Source organism: Palaemon carinicauda, chromosome 43, assembly GCF_036898095.1.
Source record: "Palaemon carinicauda isolate YSFRI2023 chromosome 43, ASM3689809v2, whole genome shotgun sequence".
Classification (NCBI taxonomy): domain Eukaryota; kingdom Metazoa; phylum Arthropoda; class Malacostraca; order Decapoda; family Palaemonidae; genus Palaemon; species Palaemon carinicauda.
Genome location: NC_090767.1, coordinates 52,867,373 through 52,891,777, shown reverse-complemented (window position 1 = coordinate 52,891,777; position 24,405 = coordinate 52,867,373). Strand labels below are relative to the sequence as shown.

General features: G+C 48.0%; 1 long non-coding RNA gene and 1 pseudogene across 2 annotated transcripts in view; both read right to left on the bottom strand.

The window, feature by feature from the left end:
* LOC137633386 (uncharacterized) overlaps positions 1-24,405 on the bottom strand; it is a 90,533-nt gene that overhangs the window by 38,574 nt on the left and 27,554 nt on the right. For both annotated transcript variants that reach the window (XR_011042186.1, XR_011042187.1), the window contains exon 2: positions 15,887-16,206. This is a non-coding gene — a long non-coding RNA (uncharacterized lncRNA). The remainder of the gene's footprint in view (positions 1-15,886; positions 16,207-24,405) is intronic.
* LOC137634075 (5S ribosomal RNA) lies at positions 22,548-22,665 on the bottom strand (annotated as a pseudogene).

Sequence of the window (24,405 nt, the reverse complement as noted above, 5' to 3'; positions counted from 1 at the left end):
TAGTGGGCACACCCGCAACCTTCATAGCGATCGCTCGCGAGTTTTTGTGTGTTTTTCTGTCGAGCCGCCGGAGGCTCAGCTATTATATATTCACCAGCCAAGTTAAATATTTAAAAAGCTACAGTTGAAAAACCTGGAGACAATTTTCATAAGTGGGACCTCGCCCCCTCAGCCAAGTGCCCATCTGGGCATCCGATCCAGACAATGGACCACACATTTCGTGGGTGTGAACAGGGGCCAACCTGTACAAATTTGGACCTCTACGAACGCAATCAGGCCACTGTGCTGTGGATACAAATTTGTTGTGATAATATATGATGGTGAAGTCAAGCTGATAGGACTTTCAATAATGAAATCGTAAATCAAATGAAATGAAAATTACTGGAAAGATATTCTCCAGTAAGAAGTGCAGAAAGTACAGTAATCAAATGCATTTGAGCTAAGATTACATCTCAAGTTACACTGAAAGAATATTCCTGTATCAGAATATCAAAAAAAAAATACTCTTTCTTTCCTTCAAGAGCAAAAGAGAGTATAATAGAAGACTGATCAAAGCAGTATTCCTCAAATGTTTTCATCTAAACATCTAAAACGGATGAGGAAAAGTAGAACTCAAAAAAAAAAAAATATCTAGAAAAAGCAGCAGTTGAAAGAAGCACCTAAACAACCATTCATATAAAAATCAGCGGTTGAATGCAACATCATAAAGTCTACGGAGAGCATTTGACCAGAACCTTTTAAAATCAAGGTTTACGGAGGAGCTTTCGTCTACGGAGAGCATTTGACCAGAACCTTTTAAAATCAAGGTTTACGGAGGAGCTTTCGTCTACGGAGAGCATTTGACCAGAACCTTTTAAAATCAAGGTTTACGGAGGAGCTTTCGTCTACGGAGAGCATTTGACCAGAACCTTTTAAAATCAAGGTTTACGGAGGAGCTTTCGTCTACGGAGAGCATTTGACCAGAACCTTTTAAAATCAAGGTTTATGGAGGAGCTTTCACATATGAGGACCCACATTTCAAGCATCTTCATAAGATGTGCCTAGAAAGGGCAAAGAGGATGGCATACAGCTTTGTCGTCTTCCGGGTAGATTTTAGTCACTCATAGTAAAACGTGATTACTCCTTTAGATCCTAAGAAATGATACGTAAAGAGTCTGGTTTAACAATGCAAAGAACATTCATATTTCGAGTTGAATCCATAACAGATTTACCGAAGGTACAGATAAATCCTTAGAACAGACGGAAGAATATCAACAAATCATTTGGACAAATCAAGACTATTTTGGGTCAAGGTATCGAGACCTGCATTGAATAAATCCTACACAAATACTGTATATGAATGGAGGAAAAAATGAAATCCTTCAAGAGGGGACAAGTAATCCTGACTAGCTCGGAAAATACAAGCTTGTAAAATCCTCAGGATGAAAAGAATTAATTTTAACTATTGAATTATAACATTATGAAAGGATTAAAGATGACAAGTACCCTTCAAGTCCTTCATCCAAAGAGAAAACTAAAAATATTTCCAGATCAAAGGACATTTCTAAAGTGAAAACCTAAATTGCTTACCAAGATTTTCATGACAGAACTCAAGTGCAATATGAAAATCCAAATCATATTTAACCACGGCAGTTTCCTAAATGATCCTTCTAACTTCCTATTGAAAAAGTCTGCCTGGCATTCTGTTGGAGGGAGGTTCAAGACCTACTCAGGCTTAATAGTTTCTTGTAGTGCCTGTTAATGTCACCATCCTTGTGAGGTTAGGGTGGGGAGTTTGGGGAGCCTACAGGACTACCTGCTCAGTCATAAGCAGCCACTGACTATTCCTCCATGGTCCTAGTTTGTTGGTAAAGGGACTTGGATGCTGATCATACCAGTAAGTATATATGGTCAGTTTATGTCATTGTCACTGTTCCTTTGGTGTGACATTCATGACAACCTTTAAACCATGATTCTTTATGAAACTGAATTCAAAATGATATTTTCATAATAAAATAAATTTTTGAATATACTTACCCGCTGGTTATATAAAAGAGCTGAAGTCCCTGACGCCAGGGCAGAAAATTCAAATCTCGCGCTATCGAAGATACGCCAGGTGTACCAACCGCACCCTAGCGGTAGAACAGGTGGAACTACACACCAACTCCAGTTCTTCCATGCCTCATAGCCATACCATAGGTAGTCTCTAGAGGGGAGGAGGGAGGGTGTTAAATTTATATAACCAGCGGGTAAGTATATTCAAAAATTTATTTTATTATGAAAATATCATTTTTAAATATAAAACTTACCCGCTGGTTATATAAAAGAGCTGATTGACACCCCTTGGTGGCGGGTCAGAGACAGCTACATACAGAAAATTCACTTAAGGGTTACATACAATAAACTTAAGCAGTTCTCACCTGATAAGGAAGCTGACAGCAATGATACTCTGCCTCATTTCGTCCGCTATCCTTAAGAGATCCAGTAATCCACTCGGGCTGAAAATCTCTAGGAGCTGTCAAACGGTACAAACACCTATAACATGACAGGACCTCAACCAATACCCTTGTTCCGGGTGCACTCAAGGAACAAAATGACCACCTAGCCAAATCAAAGATTGCGGAAGACTGACGCCCAATCTCCACAAACAACCATAAAAAACGAGTTCCAAGAGATAGAAAAGGGGTATTAGGAAAAAAGGGAACGTAGTGGTAGATCATTCACCTACTATCGCATTAGCAGCTATAAAAGGACCCAACGTAAAAAGGTCCTCATAGCGAGTCTGAACATTCTTCAAATAATGGGATGCAAAAACAGACTTACTTCTCCAAAATGTTGTATCCATCAGACTTTGCAGAGAACGGTTCTGTTTAAAGGCCACTGAAGTCGCTACCGCTCTGACTTCATGTGTCTTGACTTTGAGGAGCCTCTGATCCGACTCATCACACTGAGCATGAGCTTCTCGAATCAACAATCTAACGAAAAAAGACAAGGCATTCTTGGACATGGGCATCGAGGGTTTCCGAACTGCACACCACAGAGCGTCTGAGTTACCTCTCAGATTCTTAGTTCTGTCCACATAACAACGTAGAGCTCTAACTGGACAGAGAACCCTTTCCAATTCATCGCCAGCCAAATCCGAAAGGTTAGAAATCTCGAAGGATTTGGGCCATGGTCGAGAAGGATTTTCGTTCTTGGCCAGAAACCCCAGTTGCAAAGAACAAATGGCTTTCCCATTCCGAAAACCAATGTTCTTGCTTAAAGCGTGAACTTCACTAACTCTTTTCGCAGTGGCGAGGGTAACTAGAAAAAGGGTTTTCAAGGTTAAGTCCTTAAATGAAGCCGAGTGTAAAGGCTCAAATCTGTCACTCATGAGAAATTTAAGGACAACATCCAAATTCCAGGCGATGGGAGCCGTTTGAATCATCTTGGTCGTATCAAAAGACCTAAGTAAATCTCGTAGATCCTTATTATCAGAAAGGTCTAGGTTCCTGTGTCGAAAAACCGTCGCCAACATACTCCTGTAACCTTTAATAGTTGATGACGAGAAGTTATGCTTAGTTTTAAGGTCCAAGAAAAAATCTGCTATTTGGGAAAGCGATGTACTGGAAGAGGAAATCGCGTTAGTTCTACACCATTCCCTGAACAACTCCCACTTGGACTGATACACCTTGATGGTTGAAGACCTTCTTGCCCTTGCAATTGCCTTGGCTGCCTTCTTCGAAAATCCTCTAGCTCTAGCGAGTTTTTCGATAGTCTGAAGGCAGTCAGACGTAGAGCTCGGAGGTTTTGATGATTTCGGGCCAAGTGAGGTTGTCTGAGAAGATCGGGTCTCATGGGAAGGCTTCTCGGGACATCCACCATCCATTCCAGTACCTCTGGAAACCAGCTCCTTGACGGCCAGAACGGAGCTATCAGTGTCATTCTGGTCTCCTCGTGTGAAACGAACTTCTGAATCACTTTGTAAAGGATCTTGAACGGAGGAAAGGCATAAACCTCCATGTGTGACCAGTTCATCAGAAAAGCGTCTATGTGAAAAGCTTCGGGATCTGGAACCGGAGAGCAATAACACTCTAGTCGTTTGGTCTTCGCGGTGGCAAAGAGATCCACGAGAGGTCGACCCCATAACCGCCACAGACTCTTGCAGATGTCCGGGTGCAGAATCCATTCTGTGGAGAGAACCTGACCTTTCCTGCTGAGTCTGTCTGCGCTCACATTGTTGACTCCCTGGATGAACCGCGTCAAAAGAGTCACCTTCCTTTCCTCCGCCCAGATGAGGAGCAGTCTTGCAATCTCGAACAGAGGCCAAGAGTGGGTCCCGCCTTGTTTCGCAATATAGGCCAGAGCTGTCGTGCTGTCCGAATTGACTTGGACTACCTTGCCCCTGATCTGCTTTTCGAAGCCGATGAGAGCCAGATGAATAGCTAAAAGCTCTTTTTGATTGATGTGGAGAGAGGTTTGCTCTACCGTCCAAGTCCCCGAAAGTTCCTGCTTCTCTAGAGTGGCTCCCCACCCCGAGTTGGAGGCGTCGCAACACAACACGAGGTTTGGGTTCCTCTGAAGTAAAGACAAGCCTTCTTTCAGTCTGGGCTCGTTGTTCCACCATTGAAGATGAGACTTGATGGAAGTCGAGATGGGAATGCAATCCCTGTCGAGGCTGTCCCCTTTCTTCCAATGGCGGTTGAGATGAAACTGAAGAGGACGCAAGAACAACTTCCCCAGGGTCACGAACTTCTCTAACGACGAGAGAGTCCCCAGAAGGCTCATCCAATCTCTGACGGAGCAAAGATCTCTCTTCAGGAACGTTTGTACTTTTAGGAGGGCTGCTTGGATTCTCACCGACGACGGAAAAGCCCGAAAACTCCGACTGTGAATCTCCATCCCCAAATAAAGAATCTCCTGGGATGGAATGAGTTGTGATTTTTTCGAGCTCACCAGGAGACCCAGTTCTCTGGAGAGATCCAAAGTCATCTTGAGGTCCTTCAAACAACAATCGGCTGAGGAGGCTCTTATCAGCCAATCGTCCAGATACAGAGAGGCCCTGATTCCCCTCGAATGCAGCATGCTTGCCACGTTCAGCATGATCTTGGTGAACAATAGAGGAGCCGTGCAAAGTCCGAAACAAAGAGCCCTGAACTGGAAGACCTTGTTTCCGTCCATGAACCTCAGATAACGTCTGCAGCTGGGATGAATCGGAAGGTGGAAATAGGCATCCTGAAGATCTAAAGAGACCATCCAATCGTCCTTCCTCACAGCTGCCAGAACTGTTTTCTGAGTCTCCATGGTGAACGTCGAGTTTTGGACGTAACCATTGAGCACACTTACGTCCAGAACCGGTCTCCACCCCCCGGAACTCTTGGGTACTAGAAAAAGGCGGTTGTAAAACCCCGGAGACGTAACATCTTGCACTTCCTCTATTGCTCGTTTCTCTAATAAAAGAGACATCTGTAGAAGCATGGCTTGTTTCTTGGGACCCTCTCTGTATTTGGGCGAAAGATCCACTGGATCTGTGACTAAAGGAGGATTGGTCAGGAAGGGGATCTTGTAGCCTTCCTTTAACACCTGGACGGACCAGGGGTCCGCTCCATTCCTCTCCCAAGCCTCCCAAAAGTGAGTCAACCTGGCCCCCACTGCTGTCTGAAGGAGAGGGCAGTCAGACTTTACCTCGGCCGGACTTGCCCCCTCTGCCTCTAGGTTTCCTTCCTTCTGGTTTAAAAGAGCCTCTCCCAGAGGGCTTCCCACGAAAGGACTGAGGACGAAACCCAGAAGAAGATTCCTTAGGTTTTCGAGAGGAGAAAGACGGAGGCAAAACTTTCCTAGTCGAATGAGTAACTAAGTCATGTGTGGCCTTCTGAGTGAGAGCAGTAGCCACCTCGCCCACTAATTCCTGAGGAAATAAAGAATTAGACAAAGGTGCGAAAAGAAGGCCTGTCTTCTGATAGGGAGACACTCCTGCGGAGAGGAAGGAGCACATCGTGGCCCTTTTCTTGAGAATTCCAGCTGTAAACAAGGCAGCAAGTTCGTTGGAGCCATCTCTCACACCTTTGTCCAAGCAGGACATCAAATGAACCAAACCACTAGTGTCCGTTTCCGTCATATCAGAGACCCTCTTACTCAAAGCCCCCAAAGCCCAGTCCAAAAAATTAAAAACTTCGAAGGCCCTGAAAAGACCTTTAAGCAAATGGTCGAACTCTGGAATGGACCACCAAATCTTCGTCTTCCTTAAGGCAAGACGACGAGAAGCATCTACCAAACTTGAAAAATCCCCTTGGGCAGACGAAGGAAAACTCAAGCCCAACACTTCACCAGTCTCATACCACACACTAGATTTAGAGGCTAACCTAGCGGGAGGAAAGGCAAAGGCCGTCTTGCCAAAAGCTTTCTTGGAGTCCAACCAAGAACCCATTAACTTCAAGGCCCGCTTAGAAGATCGAGAAAGAACCATCTTGGTGTAAACTGGAACCTTAGTAGCTTTACCTAAGATGAATTCAGAAGGCGGAGAACGAGGGGCCACAGGGGTAAAAGAATCCGGGAAAATTCCAGTCAAAATAAGCATAAACTTGCGAAGGTCCACAGCATGCTGATAATGCTTCTCCTCCTCATTCTCAGAGACTTCCTCAATAGGATTATCCTCATCCGACTTTTCCTCTGGTTCGTCTTCTGGCAGTGCAGCAACAGCTGCAGCCTGAACCGAAGGAACAACGTCTGGATGGGAATGTCTGTCAAGGCCAACATCTGAGTCAATTTGGTGGGGAGAAGTAGAAGTAGATTGATGCGAAACACGGACATGTAGACGATCATCCTCAACCAACAACTGCTTAGACCGCTTAGAATTCAACTGTTGTTGAACAGAAGAACGCTTGAAATCAGAAGGTAACTGTTGAAGATCGCCGCGAGGTCGCGTAAAGTCCGAGGACTGTTGCTGCGAGCGATCAAAGGAGTCAGGATGTCGCCGCTGTAAACCAATGTTTTGACGCGCCGCGTCCAAAAGTTGTTGCCGCGGGCGATCCACTACTTCAAATTGTTGCCGCGTCTCGTCCACTTGTCGACGCCGACGCTCTTCCCCGCGACCAGAAAACGCAAACTGGTCAACCAAAACTCTCTGACGCGACTCATCAAAATCAACCTGGCGTTGAACACTGTGAATGGGAGACCGTCTAAGTGATAACTCGTCAAGGCCATATACCATCGAACGTTTGTGCGATAACTGGTCTGACATCGAACGCCCAGACACAACGCCAACACTTGGTTGATAAGAATCCATCAACGAAGAGAGTTGTTCCTTCATAGACAAAAGCGCAGTCCATTTCGGATCAACAGAACTCCTAGAAGGAAGATTCGCACTAATGTCACCACGCATTTCAGGGGAAGAAAGCCAATCCGATGGAAGAGGAGGTGCATGAATAGTTACAAGGTCCGAATCGGAAGGAATCATATCCGCACGAACACGGTGATCTGAACGTTTGGCCGGAGTGCAAGCGCTGGGAGAACGGAAACGTTCCGGTGAACCCCACGAACTACATCCTGGCCGCACAGGCGATTCCCGACGCTGTGTGTTTTGACGCGCCGCGTCCAAATCAACATGGGAGCGTTTAAGCGGTCTCGACGCTCGCCGCCAGATCTCACTCCCCGACCCTTCATCGGAAGACGGGGATAACGTATGAACCTCACCTTTCCTACGATGAGGGTGAACGACCTGAGCTACGGCAACAGGAACGTTCGAGGGGACGTCTGCACGATTGATGATGCTTCTCGTTCCCTTAAGCCGTTCGACATTACTTCTCCCATGGGTTCGAGAGCTCGAAAGAGGTCTAAGGCTAGGTGAACGACAAGATCGTGCCGACGCACCCTCCGCAACACTAAACACATTATCAACACTAGTCACAACACCGAGAGAGTCACGATTCTTCGGTACCACATCAGACACCCGTGTCGACGCACCTTCCGCAACACTAACCACATTATCAACACTTGTCACAACACCGAGAGCGTCACGATTCTTCGGTACCACATCAGACACTGAAACACTTTCCACAGTTCCGATAGGAACACGGTTTTTCAATACCTTTAACTCTGAAAAGATAGTATTTCTATCGGCTGCTAAGGACTCAACTTTCTCACCAAGAGACAAAATAGCAGTAAACATGTCCTTCATAGTAGGTTCCTGATCTACCACCACAGGGGAAGGAACAGGATTAGGAACAGGTAAATTAGGTAAGGTTCTATCCACAGATCGGGAAGAACTACGCCTAACTCTATCTCTCTCTAATCTCCTAACATAACGATCGTAAGTAACAAAATCATCATTAGTTAAGGAAAGACACTCATTACACCTATCATCTAATGAACAAAATTTACCCCTACATTTTACACAAATAGAATGAGGATCAATAGATCCATTAGGAAGTCGTGTACGACAACCCTCACTAACACACCTACGCTGAGCAGGGGAGGAGTCGGCCATTTTAAAGTTAACGTGAGAGACCGACAAGCAAAAAGTAAGGGAAAAAACAATAAAGAAAATCTCAAACAAAAAGATTTCAAGATAAGAACCAAGGAAAATTAATCAACGATAGCTTAAACTCAAAAAAGAACGTTGTACATCACCAAACAACTTCCCAAGAGAGTAAAAACACGAGAGCGAACTTCTGTATGTCAGTCAGCTATGACGGCAGAGAGAAGAACTGGAGTTGGTGTGTAGTTCCACCTGTTCTACCGCTAGGGTGCGGTTGGTACACCTGGCGTATCTTCGATAGCGCGAGATTTGAATTTTCTGCCCTGGCGTCAGGGACTTCAGCTCTTTTATATAACCAGCGGGTAAGTTTTATATTTAAAAACAGCTTTTCAGCAGAGGAAATAAACTAAGCATCATATATACAATCTGAGACTTCAAGCCAACAAGGATATTCCAAAAACCGTACAAAACCTTCTTCAACATCATTTATTCCTGCGAGTTTTTTTATATCTCGTTTCAGTGAGATCAGTATTACTGTATGGACGTGAGTCATGATACGACAATGAGAAAATATCCAACAGATTTTGTAGATTTGAGAACAAAACCCTAAGAAGAATATTAGGAGTTAAATGGCAGGACAGGATTAGAAATGAAACTATAAGAGAGATTACTTAAGTACCACATGTGGATGAGATCATGGTGAGGGGTAGATGGAGATGGTTTGGGCACGCTCTTCGCACTCACCAAGAGAGATTAGTTCACCAAACCTTTAAATTGGGCTCCACAAGGCACTAGAAGAGTTGGAAGACCCAGGTCTACATGGCTGAGGACTATGAAGCATGAAGTGGGAGACAATGAATGGAGAAGTATTGATTTACTAAGTCCAGATAGACGACTGGCAAAATCTAACCGAGGCTCTTTGATGATGATGATGATGATGGTTTCAACGGGAACAACGGATGTCTTCCAGAATCAGAATCCTTTGCCAATACGAAAACCTTATAAAAGGAAACGGAACAAAATTCCTCACACTTCCAAATGAAGTGTTCAAAATATGATCAATAATTGAAAGGGTAACTTCAATATTCATCCATACCGTAAAATATATCCCAATAAATATTAGTTCATGTACTATATAACATTAATGTAAACATTCCATGAACGTTATAACATGGATGCAATCTCTCCCATAAATAAGTATAAATGTTAAACTTGTCAAAATCTTTTGACCAGCTACCAATACCACCTTGTCAGGGTATGGGGACGTGACAGTATTAACTTAATACTAGGAACACAAAGAAACATGGTTTACCTGCAGTGGTTTGAGGTCAGCTGTACAGAGAACCCAGGATGCTGCTTTCCCCAAGCGAGGGGAGGATGAAGAAAAGAATAAGGGCTAGACAAACCTTTTCATTCATACAGACTAAGACCGGGTAACAATGCCCTCAACCTTCTGCTACTTGTCCATTAAGGAGCCTGAGGTTTTAAACCAGCTGTTGTGCAGCCACTACAGGGCCGATAAAGAACGTATCGAGCCTCCTGTGGGTAACGTCTTGCAGGTAGTAGGCTGTGAAGATCGTCTGACGCTTCCACACCTCCGCTTGTAGAACCTGCGTCACTGAAAAGTTCTTCTTGAATGCCAGGGACGTAACGATGCCCCTAACATCATGTGCTCTAGGGCGACGTGACGGAGGAGGGTCAGGATTCAGGGACAGATGGATTACCCTACGAATCCATACCGGGATGGTATTCTTGGTGACCCTCCTCTTTGTTCTCCCAGTGCTCACAAACAATGCCTGCACCTGGGGACGAACTGCAGCCGTTCTTTTGAGATATAGCCTCAAACTCCTTACTGGGCACAGTAGGAGATGGTCTGGGTCACCTGTTACAGAACGAAGACTCGAAATCCGGAAAGAGTCGAACCGAGGGTCCGGCACTCCTGGATTCTGAGTCTTAGCAACAAACTCAGCGACGAATCTGAACGTTACCTCCCCCCATCCCCTTGAATGGGCGATGTCATACAAGAGACAATTAAGTTCGCTGACTCGCTTGGCCGAGGCCAAAGCTAGTAGAAACACCGTCTTCCAAGTTAGATGGCGATCTGAAGCCTGGCGTAATGGTTCGTAGGGAGGTCTCTTAAGAGACCTGAGAACTCGAACCACGTTCCATGGAGGAGGTCTCACTTCCGACTGAGGGCAGGTAAGTTCATAACTTCGTATGAGTAGGGAAAGTTCCAGCGAAGAAGAAATGTCCACTCCTTTGAGCCTGATGGCTAGACTAAAAGCTGAGCGATAGCCTTTCACTGCCGAGACTGAAAGACGCATTTCTTCTCGCAAATATACGAAGAACTCCGCTATTGCTGGAATAGTGGCATCGAGTGGAGAGATACCCCATCCACGACACCAATCACAGAAAACTCGCCACTTTGCCTGGTAGACCCCTGCGGATGACTTTCGCAGGTGTCCAGACATCCTGTTCGCAACTTGCTGCGAAAATCCTCTCTCAGTGAGGAGATGCTGGATAGTCTCCAGGCGTGAAGTCGAAGCGAAGCTACGGCTTTGTGAAAGATGTTGGCGTGTGGTTGATTGAGTAGCTCGTGTCTTGGAGGGAGTTCTCACGGAAGTTCCGTTAGGAGTTGCAGAAGGTCTGGAAACCATTCCACATGATGCCATAGCGGAGCTATACGGGTCATTGAGAGATTGACCGATTTTCTGGTCTTGTTGAGCACCTTCCTCATCAGACAGAACGGGGGAAAGGCGTACACGTCAATGTTGTCCCACCGTTGTTGGAAGGCATCTTGCCAGAGTGCCTTGGGATCCGGGACTGGGGAGCAGTACAGCGGGAGCTTGAAGTTCAGCGCTGTAGCGAACAGATCCACAGTTGGGGAACCCCACAAAGTCAGGACTTTGTTGGCTACTTGAGGATCCAAAGACCACTCAGTACTCATTATCTGAGACGCTCTGCTCAGACTGTCGGCGAGCACATTCCTCTTGCTGGAATGAAGCAAGCTGAAAGTGGAATCGAGTGGACTTCGGTCCATCTCAGTATCTCTACTGCGAGATGGGATAGCTGCTTTGAAAAGGTACATCCTTGCTTGTTGATGTAAGCCACTACTGTGGTGTTGTCGCTCATCACCACCAAAGAGTGACCCGCCAGGTATTGTTGGAACTGTTGAAGGGCCAGAAATACGGCATTCATTCCTAGCAGATTTATATGGAGGCACTTTTCTGATTCTCACCACAGGCATGAGGTCCTGTGATTCAGAACATGGGCCCCCAACCCCTTCTTTGAGGCGTCCGAAAACAGCATCAAATCCGGGGGGAGGACGAGAAGATCCACTCCCCTTCGTAGGTTTTCGTCTGCCAACCACCACTGAAAGTCCGTCTGTTCTGCAGGACCCATAGGGATCATGACGTCCGGGGAATCGAGACCCTAATTCCACCGGGACTTGAGTAGCCACTAGAGAGATCTCATTCTGAGGCGACCATTGGGAACTAGACGGGCCAGGGATGAGAGGTGACCGAGGAGACGTAACCACGATTGGGCTGGGAGCTCTTCTCGTCTGAGGAAAGGATTCGCGACCCTCCTCAGCCTTGCTATCCTGTTGTCTGATGGGAAGGCTTTGTGGAGATTGGTGTTTATGATCATGCCTAGATATACCAGTCTTTGAGAAGGAAGCAGAGAAGACTTCTTGAGATTTACCATGATCCCTAGATCTTGGCAAAGTCCCAGAAGCTTGTCCCGGTGTCGAAGAAAGGTCGACTCCGAGTCTGCCAGGATCACCCAGTCGTCCAGATAGCGGAGGAGATGGATGCCGATCCTGTGTGCCCACGAAGAGATCAGGGTGAACACTGGTGAAAACTTGAGGTGCTGTGGAGAGACCAAAACACAGCACCTTGAACTGGTAGATCTTGTTGTCTAGGCTGAATCTTAAGTACCTCCTTGAAGACGGATGGATTGGGATCTGGAAGTACGCGTCCTTCAGATCCAGTGTACACATGAAGTCTTGTGGTTTCACTGCTAGTCTGACCGTGTCTGCCGTCTCCATGCTGAACGATGTTTGTTTGACAAGCCTATTCAGAGCTGAGAGGTCGATGACTGGTCTCCAGCCTCCAGACGCCTTCTTTACAAGAAAGAGTCGACTAAAGAAGCCTGGGGAACCGTCGACGACCTCTTGGAGAGCATCCTTCTTTAACATGGTCTCGACTTCTGCCCGTAGGGCTAGCCCCTTTACCGATCCCATGGCGTAGGAGCTCGACACTGGATTCGCTGTCAGGGGAGGTAGAGATGTTGTGAACGGGACGCGATATCCCTGACCGATTACGGAAATCGTCCAGGAATCGGCCCCGAGTTGCTGCCACCTGATTGCGCAACTTTGTAGGCATCCCCCCACTGGTGGACATGCAGGGGGACTGCCAATCGTAGCGTTTGCGGCCTCAGCCACTCCCTCTAGGATTCTTGCCTCCCCTGGAGAACTTTTTGCCTTTGTTGTCTTTGACAGGAAAGGGCTGCTGTTTGGACACCGTCGTCTTTGCTGCCACTGCCGGTTTCGTCGTCTTGGACGGGCGAGGTTGTTTAGGTGCTGGAGGTTTGTAGGGCTTTGTTGTGAGAGCCCTTTGGAGGAGGTGCTGGAGATTTGTAGGGCTTCGTTGTGAAAGCCCTTTGGAGGAGAGAGTCCTGATTGGATTTCCTCCACCTCTCAGTTGCCTGTTCCACATCTTTGGGCTCAAACAGACTCTTTCCTAAAAGGGAGGAATGTCTGAGCCTGCTGACTTCGACGGCCGGGACCTTCGAATGGAACCTTTCTGCCACCGCATCACGTCGTTTCAAGATCGAATTGGCCCACAAGTTCGAGACTTGGTGGGCCAGAAACTCGATGGTGCGGGTGCCCAAAAGGAGGAAGGTCTCCAGGGCCTTCCTGGTGCTCTCCTTGGACAGATCCTCGGATCGCAGCAGGATGTCAAGAGACCCCAACCAGACGTCCAGCCACAAAGTAGCCTGCATGGCACACTTCGCGACCTTTTCCTGGCTTAGGATTCCTGTCGCCGAGAAAGCCACTTGCCGGCTAGAGTGTCTCTCAAGAGGGACTCCCTTGGTAAGCTCTTCCACAGAGTGGTGAAAGAAGAGCTAAGCAAGACTCCTCAATGATCTCAAAATACCTCCTCTGGTGGACACGAGGAGGCGGGAGGAGCTTGTTGCCAGCAGTGGAACGGCTGGAGGAGGCGAGCTCGGAGAGCTGGCCCTCAACCTTATCCCTGGCACTCTTCATCCCTTGGGACCAGGACAAAGCCGCACTGGCCTTAGCGGGTTTCTGAGTGCCAAAGACTCGATCCAGGACCGTGTCCTTGCCCTCACGAGGAGGAATCTCGGGGTCTGGGAACCCGGCCTCATCAGGGTCAAGACCTGCCAGAAGGCATGTCTGACTCCTGCTGCTCTCCCCCCTGGAGGACTGGCAGCAAAGTCTCCCGTCTCCAAAGGCTCTACTTGGGGGGACACGTGGACGTTCTCTGCGGGTCTCGTTGGCTCCAGTCGAATCCTGGAAGAAGACTTAGGGATGGTCTTAGAGTCCTTCGGTTCCCTCCTAAGAAGGATAAAGGAGTCCAATAACGAAGTCTGAGGGCTCTTCTCCGCCCCTACACGAGACGATTCTACTGCTCGAGGTGGGGTTTCTCTCATTGGTGCGATAGGAGAAGGCCTCGCCTCGGTAGACTCCCGAGGACGAAAAAGAGAAAGTCTGAGGGGGGGAAGGAGCCTTCCTTACGGATTTCTTAGGAGCCAGCTTAACACTGGGAGAAGTCACCACGACCTCTACTCCTCTCTTCCTCTTCAGTGGGGTCGGAGCTGCCCTTGGTTTGAGGCCCAACTCAGAGAAGGCAGGCTTGACAGCCTGGAAGACAGCTCTGATAAGGGACCTAAACCATGGCTGCTTACTGACAGACGCAGTGTCAAAGACTCTCTCTGGAGGGAAGGGGATCGGGCGATCCTTCGGAGTAGATACTATAACGGGGCCTGCCTGCAAAGAAAGGGAAGAAGATTGGTGCCTGGACCTATCTTAAGACCTCCCCTCCTCCCGCGAGCGCGCTGATCTGCGCTTGCCGGGGGGGGGGGGACGTGAAGACAACGAACTGGCTTCTCTCGTTCCTGAAGTCCTGCTCGGGGGCTCGCGCTGCGAAACCCGGTGGGAATCGCACGATGGAATAATCCCAGGTTCGCGCACGTGTGCGCGCGGAGATGAAGGCACGGGCGTGCGGGCGAGGGCGCGCGTGGGCGAGGGCGCACGTGGGCACGCGGGCGAGGGCTGGCGCGCAGGCGAGGGCTGGCGCGCAGGCGAGCGATGGCGCGCAGGAGAGCGATGGCGCACAGGAGAGCGATAGCGCGCAGGTGAGCGACTGCGCACAGGTGAGGGTGCGCGCGGGCGCGCAGGCGATCTATGGCGAGCAGGCTCGTGGGTGCGTGGGCGTGCATGGGAGCGATGGCGTGCAGGAGATGGTGCGCGCGGGCGCGCAGGAGAACCATAGTAGAGGCCAACTTCCAAACACACAACTGCAAAGAAAAAGCAAAAAAAAAAAGATCAAAGGCTGTCAAGCGAGAGTGGGAGCAGACACGTCTGTTCATCACCCGAGCCAAAAGCAAAGTGAGCTAGTCACCGGTGTGTGAGGGGGGGGGGGAGGGATAGCTAGCTACCCCTTCCCTACCCCCACGCTAACTAGCGAGGGGGTAGTAAACCCTCGTTAAAATCCTAATGGCTCGTCATTTCGGCTACGCCGAAAGTAATACCCTATTTAAATAGCGTGGTTTGTATTTCGGTTACGGAACAAACAGGGCTTAGATGTGCTACTTCCCTGGCCAGACAGGTGAGAGGGTGCATCACCAATCAGGAGTAGTTGAAATGTGTTAGACCAGATCAGTCACAAACAACCACAAGAGTTAACTTCTTGTAGCATTCTGCTTTTCCAACTAGAGTCACAGCTTAGGTAGTAATAACAATGCTATCCTACAACCGAAATTGATGCGAATACTCTGATGCCTGTCATTGAAATCATTCTCCTATTAAGGGACGACAGTTGACATTCATATAAGAACAAGTACTCTAAAAGGTGATTGGATCTGATAATGTTTCTTGATACTTAACACTTTACATTACTTAGTGCCATGGACATTATCTGAGAAGAGTAAATACAACCACCAAATAACTGTTTATTGTATCACACCAAAGCAACAACACATTCTGAATAGAGTACAGCTGTCCCTCAGTTTAATGGATATGCTGGTTGGAGCTTAGCAAGTTTGTAAATGCAGGACCTAAAGAGATTCCCTACATAAACTAACCAACACAACACAATACCCTTCATTTACAATCATCTTTCAAGAAACTTGACAGCCTACAAATGAATTGTTTCCATAAGGAATTATGATTAGTTTACCCTTCATAGGTATCTAAATCCTTCTTACCTTTATTGAAGAGATGTAGAATGGTCTTGATGACATACAATAACGACAAAATCTGTAATGAGCCGACATGCTGTGCATCCAGCCGATTTCTCAACGGCATTATCGGCATTATCTTCTACGGTAACTATGGTGTCTGTATGATGACCATCTGTCCCTTAGTCATCTGCATGACTAAAAGGACTTCTTTCATTGTCCCTCACAGTCCTCAACATCATCTTAGCGGGTCTCCTTTTACAACTTGATTTTAAAGTAATGTCCTTCACCTTTAGACAGACATTTCCCCCAGACTTCTCCAGCAGCGCTTTCATCTTCGCAGAGACCTGAAATAAGATGAAAAATGATTAAAAATCAGAACTTCTCATATTGTTGAGGACCTATCATTGAATGTATCTTGCATGCATAAGAAGCATTGTTCTGAGGCAAATATCCAATTCCTATCAAAGACTAGCATTCTTTGAGCAATAATGCACAATGGCTAAAATCCAAGTCTTTTACTCTATTTTGAATTAATATCAATTAATCAGTCTTACCTTTCTAACCTCAGGTACAAAAGACACGAAAATCAAAATCAAAATTCTTAAAAGTATTTTCTATTTTTCCTTAACTAGACAAATTCAAGTCCTTTAATAGGGGCACAAACTTGCCTCCCAACCTATTCCGGCAACTACTAGGCAGCCCTATATGTGGACTAAGGAAGCAGTTCTTGGCTGACTGGGCAGACTGTAAGATGTTCCAGCGCATCCTGCTAAGATGGGGGCCATTCCCAAACAGAAATGCCAAACTAAGGTTGACAATAGACCAGCTATATCAGTAATACTGACTGTGAAAGGGAGTTGACCTGTGAAGATGATTCCGGCAAGTGGTACCTCTGGCGACTCTTACAGCTCCTGCTCCGGTGTCAGCTCAGCTGACGGTGATTCTACTAAGGATGTCAAAACCCTTTAGTCAGACTACCATCTATATGACTTAAATCTTTCTGATGGAATCTGGCCAAAGTTTTACCCAATTCCTTACAGATTTTGAGACCTCCTGCGCCAGTCGGTAGATACACGGCAGAAAGATCCAGTCGATGGACTACTGAGCTTGGAAGGTACCTGAAGGGGGAAGCAGGCTTTCTCAGCCTATGGGGGTTCTGAGACATCCAACCTGGAAATGAAGGATCTCCAACTCGACTGGTGCTAAGGATCCCGAGAGACGAGACACTGGGAGGATGGCCCGATTCCAGAGCGCCACCTGGGAGAAGGCCGAACTGTTGAAAATTTACTCTATGCAGTTGGCCTCCTTGTATAAGTCAGCATACCCACGGTGTAACCTGGACAAAAGAAACCCAAGGCGCAAGCTCCTCAAAACTGTTCCCAGTAAAGTGGCAAGTTGGCTAGAGCAATCCCTGGCCACCATAAAAATGTCTACAGGTCGTCAGACCACTTGGTAGGATGTCCTGCCCCTGCAGTGTGTCCTGGATGACGTAACACGCCAGAGGATTTGTTCGAGCATCCACACGCACAACTCCTCAACCTCCTCCGAAGCCTGCACCTGCCACCATTTTGCACCCCAGACAGGTCTCCTCAGTTCCAGAGAAAACACCAGTACTCAACTTGATGGAACAAACCTCTCAATAAGAAGACCTACCCATTTTGGTTTTAGAATGATGTCAGTGCCTCAGCAGTTGAATAAACCCCTATTGTATATCTCTGACTGTCTCATCCACATTTGGGGTGTAGAAAGGATATTCATACGCTCAAGAGAGTTAAGGTGTGAGGCAAGCGATTGCCTTGAGCGCATGCTGCTGAACGCAGGGAAAAGCTCAGCAATGACCTTGAGTGAACAATTGCTTTCTACATGTCTTTCAGGTTGACATGGGTGCAAGCCCCAGGGGAGCACAAACCTGGTTCATGCTCTACTAACCCCCTGGATGAAGTAGGATCACCGATTGTGGACGAGTGGGAGACGGGGGGCATTGGGAGCGCGGCAAAAGGTGAGTGAGCCTTGCTTGTGAATTTTACCAAAGCAGGTAGAGCAATCTCAGTTGTGCAAGGGCGTGCACGAGCCATGGGGATCGAGCCGAGTGCTAGCTTATGATGCCGGGCTCTCAACCCAGCCAGGTGAGCTGATCGGCGAGGATAATTTGTGAACTGAGTACTCGCTATTGCACTTCTGAACCACCTGGTCAGGACAACAGCAAACGCTTGCGACAGCATCTGCCATAAAACCCCGGAGGGTTGGCGGGCTCAGAGGAAGATCCTGGCTAAAGCATCTCTCTCAAGTGAAATGCTAGCTTCCCCCTGAATGTGAGCTGAGGACACTGAGAGGAATTCAAATCGCTGAAACAATTTGATCACCATACCAAATTGCTGGAAGCGAGTTGATCGCCAGACTCGGAAAGCAACTGGCTTCCGATAAGCGAGACTGAAAACGTTGAATCAACAGCACTCACTAGGATGTGTGTTATTCATGTGTGTCTGTCAGAAAACCACGGAGGGTTGGCAAATAGACACAGAAGGAAAGACGTCTGATCCTAAGACTTCATAGAAGTCTAACTCCAAGAAGGTGAGAATGAGCTTTCCCCCTTGGCCAGCCTAGGGCGTTAAAGGTAACATGATAATATTAATCAAGTTCTTGACTAAAGCAATATCTTGGGTAGTGCCATAGCCCCTGTTCTAGGGTCTTCCACTGTCTTAGGGTAGAGTTTTCTTGCTTGAGGGTAAAATTGGACACACTATTATTTACTATTTCTCTTATTCTTGATTTTTTTTTTCAAGTTGTAATGATATATACATGAAAGAATGATCTTAATGCTGTTATTGTTATCAAAATATTAGTTCTCTTATAGTTTATTTCCTTTCCTCACTGGGCTATTTTTTCCCTGTTGGAGCCCTTGGACTTGGAGCATCCTGCTCTTCCAACTAGGGTTGTAGCTTAGCAAGTACCGGTAGTAATAATAATAATTCCCAAGACACTATTGTATATCCTCATACCGGGAACAGAGACCAAGCGTAAAGCTGGAATTTGTCCAGTTTCAACCCAGTGGGGACAGGGCTTTGTCTCCACCGACTGCTGAAATCAAAGTAGAGTTATAGTGAGCGAGCAGGGTGTGATGCTTCCCTGCTAATGACTGGCAAGCCAGCAGCTGCCCGTTGAGATACTACTGCTAGCATTATTGGGTCCTTTTAACTGGCTTAATAGTACTGTACTATAATGGATTCACCTCTGGTTACGGCTTTTTCCTTTGCCTACACTTACACCAAATAGTCTAGCCTATACTTTACACGTTCTCCTCTTCCCTCACACACCCGACAACACTGAAGATAACCAGAAAATTCTTCTTCACTCAAGTTGTTAACTACTGCATTGTAATTGTTCAGTGGCTACTTTCCACTTGGTAAGGGTAGAAGGGAGACTTTAGCTCTGGTAAGCAGCTCTTGTAATGGCAAAATACTCGGCCACACAAATGGGTAGAACCAAGGAGGAGGAAGATAATAAATTAAGAGAGAGATGCAAGACACAGCAGCACAAAGACCAATGATTAAATAGCGTTACTCTCGAGGACAAATATACCCATAAATATACTTGGGTAAGGGGGTTGGTCGTAAGACCGCTACACTGATATAGGGTGTGTTCAAAGGCGTTTCAAGTTTTTAGTTGTGGTAGTCGACCCACCATAAATAAGCAAATATGGGTTTCTGCTAGTTATTGTCCCCAGAAATGTTCAAAACACAAATAATACACATAAACCAATCACACTTTCTCTGTAACTATTATCTTACAGTATTCTAATAGTTTACTCGTCGCATCAAACAAGACGGATAAATACCATCTCACCACAGAAACCACCTATTTGCCTAAGGACCCCATATTGCTATACATATCACACCAATGCGTCTACAGCCAACGCACGATTAAGTTATACCAAAATAGAGAACACTTGCAGTTTTACTTTGTTGTATCATAATATCTTTATGATTATCATCGAAATATGACAAATTCGGAGATAATTTGTATTTTTCCTAACCATACAAACCTTAGCTATTTACAAAGGGTTTACCTTTTAGCGTAGCTGAAATGGCGAGCCATTAGAATTTAACGAGGGTGTATTACCCCCGCGCTAGTTAGCGGGGGGGTAGGGGAGTGGTAGCTAGCTACCCCTCCCCCCCTCACACACCGGTGAACTGCTTCACTTCACTTAGAGGTAGGACTTGTCTTGGGGGACAGGGCTGGCGGGCAAATATGTGTAAATAGCTAAGGTTTATATGGTTGGGAAAAATACAAATTATCTCCGAATTTGTCATTTGTTCCGTAACCGAAATACAAACCACGCTATTTACATTAGGTGACTTACCCCTTAGGAAGGGTGGAAAGTCCCCAGCCATACTGGCTTTGGCTTTACCCGGGGACTCAAAATCCGAGTGAGTCGCACTCGAGAAAAGGAGTCCCTGCACCTCACAAGTTCCTTGCTCCGCAAGGAAACGTGTGGCCTACATAAGCTTGTGTGAAGGAAGAAGTGTGACCCGTCCTAGGCAGTTGACCTGGAGTTCCAGAAGAAACTCTGGGTTAGGACGTTCCCAATACCACCTCGCCAGGGTATGGGGGACGCTACAGTATTGACTCAATGCTCGGAACACAAGGAAGCATGGTTTACCTGCAGAGGTTTGAGGTCAGCTATGCAGAGACCAGGATGCTACTTCCCCAGTAGAGGGGACAATGAAGAAAGAAGTAAGGGCTAGACATACTTCTTTCGTTCATGCAGACTAAAACCTGATAACAATGCCCTCAACCTTCTGCTACCTGTCCAAAAAGGAGCCTGAGGTTAGACCAGCTGTTGTGTAGCCACCACAGAGCGATAGAAACGTATCGATACTCCTGTGGGTCATGTCCTGCAGGAAGCGGTCTGCGAAGGACATTAGACGCTTCCAGACTCCAGCTTGTAGTACCTGCGTCACAGAGTAATACTACTCGAAGGCGAGGGACGTTGCGATGTATCCGACATCGTGCTGTAGGGCGACGTGACGGAGGAGGGTCTGGATTCAGGTCGAGATGAAGAGGTATACTGGAGACTCACCCGTGTCCTTCCTGTGCTCCCAACCTGGCTGCACGTGAGGACAAACTGCAGCAGTTCCCAAAGATAACTCCTGCTCACTCTGGCCGAGGCCAGAGTGAGCAGGAGCACCGTCCCCCAAGACGGAATACGATCAGGGGCCTGACGTAATGGTTCTTGAGAAGATCTCTTAAGGGACTAAAAGTTCGAACCATGCTCCATGGAGGTGGTCTCACTACGACTGGGGGCAGGGACGTTCGCAGCTTTGCATGAGCGAAGAAAGGTCCAGCGGGAAGGAAAAAGTCTATTCCTTTCAGCCTGAAGGCCAGAGAAAGGCTGAGCGACAGGCTTCATTGCTGAGAGCGGAAAGGAGTTTCCTCCCGCCGAAAAGCAATAAGTCCGTTATTGCTGGAGAAGAGGCTTCAAGGGAAGAGGTATCTCTCCCACGACACCAACCACAGAAGACTCTCCACTTCGCCTGGTAGACCCCTGCGGATGACTATCGCAGGTGATGCGATCTCCGCTCCGCGACTATAGTAGGTTGTCTCTTCTTGAGGTGGCGGCGTAGTGTCTCCAGGCACGAAGCCGAAGCGATGCCACGGCTCGTGAAAGATGTTGTAGTGTGGTTGTTAGAGTAGCCTGTGCCGTAGGAGAAGCTCTTCCGGGAGTTCCGTCAGGGGAAGCAGAGAGTCCGGAAACCGTTCCGCGTATAGTCACAGTGGAGCTCTCAGGGCCATCGAAAGGTTGACAGACAACCTGGTCTTGTTGAGACCCATTCTCAACAGACAACACTGGTGGGAAGACGCAGGCGTCGATGTTGTCCCACCATCACCGGAAAGCATTTTGCCAAAGAGTCTTGGGGTCTGAGACTGGAGGGTAAGAACAGCGGAAGCTTGAAGTTCCAGGCTGTCGCGATCAGGTCCCCCAGGCCAGGACTTGCTGGCTACTAAAGGCCAAAGACCCCCAGGTACCCTCTATCTGTGAGGCTCTGCCCAGATAGTTGGTGAGAACATTCCTGTGCCCGGAATGAGTGAGCCGATAGTGGTATAGAGAGGACCTCGGATCATCTCAGTATCTCTACTGCAAGATGCGAAGGTATGAAAATGCGTCCCTTGCTGGTTGGAATACGCCAGTACCATGAAGTCGTTGGGCACGGAGCGACTCGGCAGGAACTGTAGGATCTGTAGAGGGGCCAGACTACGGCCCCTAAGCCTGCCTGAATGATGGAGAGGTATCCTTCAGGTCCTGGCCATAGGCCTGAACCGGAACATGCGGCCCCCCTTTTCTTTGACGAGTCCGAGAACAGCATCAAAATGTGGGGACAGGACGAGAATATCCACTCCCATCAAGAGGTTCCATAGGTCAACACCCATTGCAGGTCTAAACGTCCCGCTAGTCCCCTAGGGGCCAGAAAGTCCGGTTAACCGTTGCTTTGATACCACCGGAACTTAGGCCGCCTCACAGGGAACTTATCCTGAGGCGACCGTTCGGGACTTTAGACGGGTCAATGAGGAAAAGAGACTCAGGAAACGTTCCAAGGAAGGGCTGAAAGCTCTGCTTGACTGAGAACAGGTACTGCAACTCTCCTCAGCCTTGCCACAGTCAACTGAAGGGAAGGCTCGGAGAAGGAGGAAACAGCATCTGGCGTACCCAGGCGGTCACCCATCCAAGTACTGACCAGCCCAACGTTGCTTAACTTCGCTGATCGGACGAGAAGCGGTGTTTTCAACGTGGTATGGCCGTTGACTCAATATCATGGCTAGATACCCCAGATGTTGAGGCATAAGTAGAGAAGGCTCCTAGCAAATTACCATGATCCCTCACTCATGGTAAGGACCCGAAAGCTTGTCCCGGCGTTGAAGAAGGTCGAACCCGAGCCTACCGGAGTTGACCAGACCTCCAAAAGGCGAAGGAGGTGGAAGCCTGTACCTGAGCGGCCATGAGGAAAGCAGGGAGAGTTCTTTGGGGAAAAACCTGCGATGCCGCAGCGGGATTGCCACACCGCATCTTAAGTCTAGGCTGAATTCCAAGAGCTTCCTGGAAGATGGATGGAATGGAAACTGGAAGTACCCGTCCTTCCGATCCAGGGCCTAAGGAGTCCTGCCGCCTCGTTACCAGTCTGATCGATTCTGCTGTTCCACGCTGGACGAAGTTTGTTCGACAAACTTGAACAGAGCTGAGAGGTCGACTACGGAATTCCCGTCTCAGATGCTTTCCTACGAGAAAGGATTGACTGAAGAAGCCGGGGGGTGAAGCCGTCGACGATCCTATGGAGGACCTTCTCCTAAAGCATGGATCATTCTGCCCAAACGGGCAAAAACTCTTGCCGACCCCATGGCATAGAGGTTCAGTGACACTGAATTCGCTGATAGAGACGGAGAGATGGTAAGAGCGAGGCACGATATCCTTGGCTGATCACAGAGATCGTGCAGGAATCGGCATCGGGAAGCTGTTATCCGGATGAGTAACCTTAGGCATCCTCCCAGCGTGAGACCTGCAAGGGGGGGTTGCCAATCCTGGAGTTTGTGAACTCTGCCGCTCCCTCTAGGATTATGCCCCACCAGGAGAGTTCCCGTACTACCTGTTCCTGACAGGAGGGGACTGCTATTGGACACCTTGTCTTAGCTGCCGTAGCCGGTCCGATAACTTAGGCCGACGAGGCTGAAAGAAGAGGCGCTGGAGGCCTGCAGGGTCTGGAAGAAAGCGCCTTGGAGGAGTGAAAATGGAAGTCGACTTCCTCCGCACAACTGCTGTCCATGTCCCTGTCCTTGGGCACAAACAAGCTCTTCCCAAGGATGGAAGAGTGTCTGAGCTTGTCGACATCCATGGAGGAGACACCCGAGAGGAAGCCCTCGGTCACTCGTCTAGATGGTCCAACCTCGAGCTTGCCCGCAAGTTCGAAACTTGGCGATGAAACGCCAAGGTGCTTGAGCCCGAGAGGCGGAAAGTACCCATGACCTTCCTTGTACAAAACCTCGGGTCTCAACCGAGGAGGGAAAGGACCTGGTAAGCCCCTTCCACGAGATGGAGAAGAGGAAGGGGTAAACCAGTCACCCCTTGCCCGGCAGAGAAATCTCGAACGGAAAGCTCCCTGGCAAGACCCTTCCAGGGAATGACGAGGAAGGGCTAACCCAAGTTCTGGAAAAAAGAATGTTGCTCAGACCTCCCTGAAGATTCTTCCTGCTCTTGCATGTGCCATGCTCTGCGTTTACGGGGTGAAGACCGTGTTCTGGAAATACGCTCCAGAAGACTTGCCAGGCTGGCCATGTTGCGAAACCCTGGTGGTCGCAATCGCCCTGGCGCTCGCGCGAAGGTAAATCAATGGTTTGCGCGTGGCCGAACGTGGAAGCGCCCATGCGCGTGCAAGCAGGAGCGCAGACGAAAGTGCGTGAGGGAGCGCAGAAGGAGGGCGAGCGTGGTAGGAAGGGCGAGAGCTGGTGGTCGGCGAGCAATGGATACTGCAGGAATTGAGCCGACATTCGCGCGA